Source organism: Protomyctophum parallelum, assembly GCF_964188405.1.
Source record: "Protomyctophum parallelum genome assembly, chromosome: 13".
NCBI lineage: Eukaryota > Metazoa > Chordata > Actinopteri > Myctophiformes > Myctophidae > Protomyctophum > Protomyctophum parallelum.
Window position 1 is genome coordinate 28,739,480 of NC_139708.1, and position 7,360 is coordinate 28,746,839.

Sequence of the window (7,360 nt, forward strand, 5' to 3'; positions counted from 1 at the left end):
TGGGAGAAACGGCTGAGCTAGTAGTAGTAGTAGTAGTAAGCTAACTGTCTGCCCATTCCTCAGACATTTTGAGTGTGACGGATAGTTTTGAAGGATAAGTTTCGTCAAGGCTGTGCAGTTATCTGAAAATAACACACCAGCAAGCAGCAGCACCCAACAGGCCATGTTTTAAACCAACCCCCCTTCCCCCCACACACACACACTATCAGCGAATCCCAGTGGGACTGCCATTTCATCTGCCGGGGCAGTTCCTATAGCAGGGGTGATATGCTTCGGTTAGATATGCTCGGACAACAATTCATGTTTGGCTGATAATCTATATTGTCGCTGTGGGGCAGAAACCTTGCATGTCGAAAACGTTTCATGAACTGTGGATACAATGTAGTAACTATTTATAGTCAAATATATTACACTGTTTTCTTGTGGTATTTTATAGTAATAAAAAACTAAAGTGTTCAAAAGTGAATCCTATACTCACGAGATACATGACATGATGAATAATGTTCTGTAAAGTTCTGGGATGTCCTGGAAGGTTGTGGAATGTTGGACGGGGAGCGGTTTGAACTGCTTGCTGTTCTGGAGCCCACGGTGACATAATAACACACAGGGCTGCGAGAACAATAATACAATTTATGAACCATAAGTGAAATCAATAAAGCAAAGCTGTCAGCGCCCCAGGGCCCATGGAAATCTGATCAGGTTTTGCATCTCTATTCAGCGGCATTGCTTATATGAGGATGTTGTCACAACAAAACAACACGTGCAAGCACACGCACGCACGCAAGCACACGCGGACACGCAAGCACACGCAACTCACATGTGCACACAATTGTGTTAATTGCTGTGTGTTCCTCACAGCAATGAGGGATGTTCTTTTTTTGGGCAGCTGCCACTCACCCATGCATGTTATTTTTGTTCTGTTCTTTGGGAACGTGCGTTTGGGAATGTGCCTGCAAGGTTTTCATGGAAAGTGCAGCCTGTGCTCATGATTTGAGCCATTTGGGGCACTCCTGCAAACTTTGGAAGCCAATCTAAGCCAATCACGATGGAAATTAAAAAAAACTGAAAGTTTTGTTTTGTTTAATGACTATAGAGATACTGTGTACCGATTTGCCTGATGTTCAGACAAAATCTGTATAGGAGCACTATCAAAAATGTGTTCTGCAAAAGTCTGCCTCCTGGTGGTGCTATAACAGGCCCATGTGAAACATTGGGGACAGAGGTTCTGCTCTGGGACGCAGGGAGTGTGCGCACAGTTTGGCTGCCATCATGCCAACGGTGACAAAGATTAGCTGTCAACAGACAGACGGACACACACACACACACACACACACACACACACACACACACACACACACACACACACACACACACACACACACACACACACACACACACACACGGACGGACGGATGGACAGGGTGCAAAACAAAGTCTTGGTCCATGCCTTTCGGCCTGGTGGAGACAATAAAGACTTAAAGGTGTCTCTCTAGCCAGTGATGTGTGTTTTAGGGGGATTTCATTTCCCCCTGTTCTCTCCTGCCCGCCTTTCTCACCTTCATTCTCTCTCTCTCTCTCTCTCTCTCTCTCTCTCTCTCTCTCTCTCTCTCTCGCATTAGAGCTGAACATAATACAGATTGATACTTCCTTACCTTCTCCCCCCCCCCACCCCTCTCTCTCTCTCTCTCTCTCTCTCTCTGCCTCCCTCTCTCCCTCTCTCCATCTGCCCATGTCTACCTATAGTGTTGTGTGTAAGGGGGAACTTAATGCAGATTGATTATGCAGAGAGGCTATCAAGGCCAACTTCAATGATGTCAGCTCAGCCAGACAGAGACAGCTCACTGCAATAAGCTGGAGACAACACCTTGACAAGGAGAGAGAGGGAGAGAGAGGGAGAGAGAGAGAGAGAGAGAGAGAGAGAGAGAGACTATAATTGTGTGTAGTGGTGTAAATTACTGTGTGAGGACTGGAGTACCTCTCATGAGGACACTAAACTTCACTTTCCATGTTTGAATTAATGCTTACAATTATAGGACAGCATTTTTGTTTCCTTTCTCTCTTTTTTTAAACACAGGCCAACCGAGACAAGACACAACAAGCTCTCCGAAGAAGCATCAAACCACAGTTTAATACCCGTGTACCTTTTCCCTTATTTTATAGTTCTTCTTTTAACGAAAAGAACAAATAAACAACACGAGGGTTCACTGTTTGCCAACACAACTCATCTCTCCCTACTGTACAGTACATCACTAAATTAATGCGTTTTTCTGGTTCCACTGAAAATCAAGATTTACACAAATATCTATATCAATTATTGTAAGCCTAGAATCCAGCCACCCAGGATCCTGGTGAATCATGACCATAAAACCTTTGATTCTGTGAAAAATATACATTTATAATTAATTATAATAATAATAATTAATAATAATTATATGATATACTATATTTAATAAATACTCTTTGTTAACGATTTTCTTTTTCTTTATTCACAGAATCAAAGGTTCTATGTGGTCATGATTCAACAGGATCCTGGATGGCTTGATTCTAGGCTTAAAATAATTGATAAACATTTTTGTGAATCTCTATGGGAAAAATGAATGGCCGATTTTTCAGTGGAACCAGAAATGATATCGTCATGACGTCCATGTGAATGATATCGTCATGCCCAACATTGGGATTCCAAGTGATCAGTATACATATATCAGCACAACCTCACCGCAATTGGCCATGCTGCTGGATCTTATAAACAGGGCAAAGGTTGGATCCCTCAAAAACCACGATTAATCTAATTCACATGCACACCATGCTTGTGTGTGTGGTTTTGAATAACAGTAATATCATATTTGCAGACTCACTGTTCCGCTAGATTTCTGGAGAGCAGGAAGTTCAAAGTCGTAGAGAGAGAGAGAGAGAGAGAGAGAGAGAGAGAGAGAGAGATATGCAGAACTCAGCACAGATGTAGACCGAGACAACCGATTTGCACGGTTCCCATTTTCCAAAAGTAAATGTATCATGATTTCTAAGCTATATTGAGGTTGGGCTACGCACGATTGTAAATTATGTTATTCGTCATTTTAATGGTATTTAAAACAGTTTTGGACATACATGGTTTCCACTTTCCACATCGCGTAGGGGCGTCGCTCGCCGCAAGAAGAACAGATCTACAGGCTACCGACAAGCGACACCGCCGTACTACGATTGTGAATTTGGCATTACTTGCACCATAGCATCCACATTCTGGGGGAAACTTGATGTATAGAGGGGGGAAAGCGTTCCAAGACCATCGGCAACTTGTTTTTACTAAGACTAGAGGGTTTCAGTAATGTCATGTAGTCCAGCACCAATTAAACAAACAACCAGTCAACCAAACAACCAACCAACCAACCAACCAACCAACCAACCAATATTAAAGTGAATTTCTGCTTGGAACATATTTCTGTTTCAACCTTTGCTGATTCAGTGGCACACTACCACTGTATTCACACACATGCATGCACGCACACACGCACAAAGTCACAACATTGCCTAGTTTCTCTAATTCTGCATGACTGTAAGGTCATCTTTCTTTGTGTGTGTGTGTGTGTGTGTGTGTGTGTGTGTGTGTGTGTGTGTGTGTGCGTGGGCACCACTTTGAAACACATAAAACATGCACAATACCACGCACACACTCTTAACTCAAACACAGAATCAACAAGGAGTTTGAAGCAAGTTAAGAAACAAATAGTTCACACACGCATGCACGCACGCACACACACGCGCAAGCACACACACACACACACACACGCACAAGCACACACACACACACACACACACACACAAGTGTTCACACTATTGCACATTGAGTCACACTCTCACACACATATGGGTCAACACACACACACACACACCCTCACACACACACACACACACACACACACACACACACACACACACACACACACACACACACACACACACACACACACACACACACACACACACACTTGCGAGCACAGTGGGCGCATCCATCAGGAGACATTTGCCTCACAAAGGTCAGAGTGGCCCGAGGACAGCCAGAGCAATGCATGATGGGACACTGCGAATGGTGAGGGGGTGGTGTGTGTGCGCGCGTGCGTGCGTGTGTGCGTGCATGCGTGCGACTGTGTTATCCTACTGGGTTCACTGTGTTGCTCTCCTGTCATTTATGCATAAATAAACCCACACACACATACACGCACGCACACACGCACACTACAGGCACACAAATCTTCACAGTATATTTTCAGTACTTTGGGTCCTGGAGGGGAGCCAGACATCATATTCCCCTTTTGGGTCGCGCGCGAGCTAAAGGCTTTGGGAACCACTGTTGTGGAATGTGGACAAGTCCATGCTGATTTATTGCTACCAAAATATCAGTGCGGTCAAAGCTAGTTCAAAATATACTTTCATGGCTGCCAGGCAGAAACCCGCTATGTCCAAATGTCAGCTTTGTACGTGTTTTTCTTTCCATCATTTAATGCCCCCTCTTCACTATACAACTAGTGTCAAATTATGCGACGCAGCGTGCAGCTTGTAGATCTGCTATTTTGACTATTTCTGGATGCTTCCGTTAATTCCATTCACTGAACAGTATCGCGGTTTTGGACGTACGAGTTCTCCACCCGACGAGTGATACGACATTCACAAGTTAAATGGACCTTTTGACATCATCCGCAGTGTTTCCACTTCAGTGGCCTGTCAGCCGATCTAAACACAATATTCCTAAGGCTATCATGACATATGAATTAGACTCTATGCATAACTGCAGTTATGATTATAATAAAGAGGAATAAACATGTCCTGTTCCCATAGTTTCATAGCAGATTTGAACCGGAAATACCGTCCCAATGCGTCTCCGGTTCTGTTCAGAGTGAAATGACAGTCTCAGGTGAACACCTTTAACTGTTACGTCTCAGGATTCAAATTCAAAAGGAGCAAAAAATTGCGGATCTATACAAGCTCGAAATGCAGCACAATTCAAAGCGGTTTGAGCTTGCAGATCTGTTCTTTTTGCTATACGTTTGTGCAATCTGGTGGGAAGACCGTGTGGAGACGTGATGTCCGCCCCGTTCACTCTCCTTTCAGCCCTCCTCTTCACCGTGTGGAGACGTGATGTCCGCCCCGTTCACTCTCCTTTCAGCCCTCCTCTTCACCGTGTGGAGACGTGATGTCCGCCCCGTTCACTCTCCTTTCAGCCCTCCTCTTCACCGTGTGGAGACGTGATGTCCGCCCCGTTCACTCTCCTTTCAGCCCTCCTCTTCACCGTGTGGAGACGTGATGTCCGCCCCGTTCACTCTCCTTTCAGCCCTCCTCTTCACCGTGTGGAGACGTGATGTCCGCCCCGTTCACTCTCCTTTCAGCCCTCCTCTTCACCGCGTGGAGACGTGATGTCCGCCCCGTTCACTCTCCTTTCAGCCCTCCTCTTCACCGCGTGGAGACGTGATGTCCGCCCCGTTCACTCTCCTTTCAGCCCTCCTCTTCCAGTGATGCTCCTTTGTTTTCATTCCTACTAACAACAAACTAGACAGATTCAGCTGCGGAGCTCTGAATCTGTCTTGAGAGATTAACTTTTGTGTGACACTGTAGTTATGACCAAAAAACAAAAGACATAAGAAGTACAAATATGGAGATACAAGATTATAGAGCGTCGCAATCCCGCCCCCTTTCATGACGACGCCAGGCCCAGGAAATAGTTTCCAATGCATTTTCCCCATAGACATTTCAAAACGTATTTATTTAAAGACCTTATAAGCATCGTACAGAGCCAACTCTTGTCGTGACAAATCATGACAACAAACACAATATTTTGGACCAAACAAATAATTACAAAGGAGAAAAACAAAAAAAAAGTGTTGTAACCTGCCGTTTTCTTCTTCTTTCTAATTATTTGTTCAGCCGGAAAAATTGTGTTTGTTGTCATGATTTGTCACGACAAGAGTTGTCTTTGTCTGCGGCGTAAACGTCTTTAAATAAATACTTTCTGAAAAGTCCCAGTGGCTTTCACACCTGCAGGCGGATAATAGAACCTCCAAAATAAGATGTGGCTGTTTCCCTTCTGGACCTCTCCAGGCCCGGAGAAAAGACCAGAAGCACAAAACGTTTTCCCATTTCACCAGCACCTGTCATTATCCAGCTAGTTCTCACTACTCTCTCTCTCTATCTCTATCTCTCTCTCTCTCTCTCTCTCTCTCTCTCTCTCTCTCTGACCCTCTCTCTCTAACACCACACACTCTCATCATGTGTTTTCCCGTCTCTCTCTCTTCCTCACCTTTCACACGCACGCACGCACGCACGCACGCACGCACGCACGCACGCACGCACGCACGCACGCACGCACGCACGCAAAGTCTCTCTCTCTCTCTCTCTGCCTCACCTTATTATCTCCAACTACAATTTGTTCTCTCTCAACCTCCCCCTCTCTCTTTCTGTCTCCAGATCTCCTTACCTCGTCCCCTTCTCCGGTGTCTTTCCCTCTCTCTCTCTCTCTCTCTCTCTCTCTCTCTCTCTCTCTCTCTCTCTCTCTCTCTCTCCATCCCCTAATCTCTCTCTCATTACCATGCATGCTTTGCATTCCTCTCCCCCTGTCTGCTGCATGCTGTCCTTTTGCATGTGCAGTGAGATGTTAACCACTTAAACCTCTATATTCTTACAGAGAAACTGACCTGAGTCACAACTTGGTTGGCCCAGAAATAGCCGTGTTGTGTGTTTGTACTGTTCCTGGGCCAAGAGATTTGGTGTAGACGGAAGAAGCAAGACAGTTCTGTAAGACTATAGCTTGTAGATCTGCTATTTTTGAAAAATCATGAAAATGTGGCGCACATCTTTGAATATATATATTCTTTAACAGTGAACGTTTTAACTAAAATCTTTGCTTCTGAGGGGGGGGTCCCTGCTATACATTTTCAGATTGGGTCGTGGCCGAATACATATAATTCTGGGGGTCCTTGACATGAAATCACTGGACCACTGGAAACGTATAGGCTTCTCTGAAAACTGTGAGGATTTAGAAGACATTTTGTACAATCTGGTCTGCATGTCTCAATGGGTCGAGTGGTGAACCACCTCGTCTGAGTATAGCAGTACTGCGTGTGTGTGTGTGTGTGTGTGTGTGTGTGTGTGTGTGTGTGTGTGTGTGTGTGTGTGTGTGTGTGTGTGTGTGTGTGTGTGTGTGTGTGTGTGTGTGTGTGTGTGTGTGTGCGTGCGTGCGTGCGTGCGTGTGGTGGTTTGGATGACACCACTAGGAGTTAGATGTGCGTGCGGTGGGTGCAGTTCGCATGGCAACACAACCAGAGCCAGTGTTCCGGTAAAAAAAAGCTGAAACAATTGCCTTTAAATCAAGGTT

The 7,360-nt window shown here is 45.1% G+C and overlaps 1 protein-coding gene across 1 annotated transcript in view; it reads right to left on the bottom strand.

The window, feature by feature from the left end:
- The window catches only part of cacng3b (calcium channel, voltage-dependent, gamma subunit 3b), a gene marked incomplete at both ends in the record, with an annotated part of 28,805 nt that overhangs the window by 14,819 nt on the left and 6,626 nt on the right, over window positions 1-7,360 (bottom strand). The window lies entirely within an intron of this gene.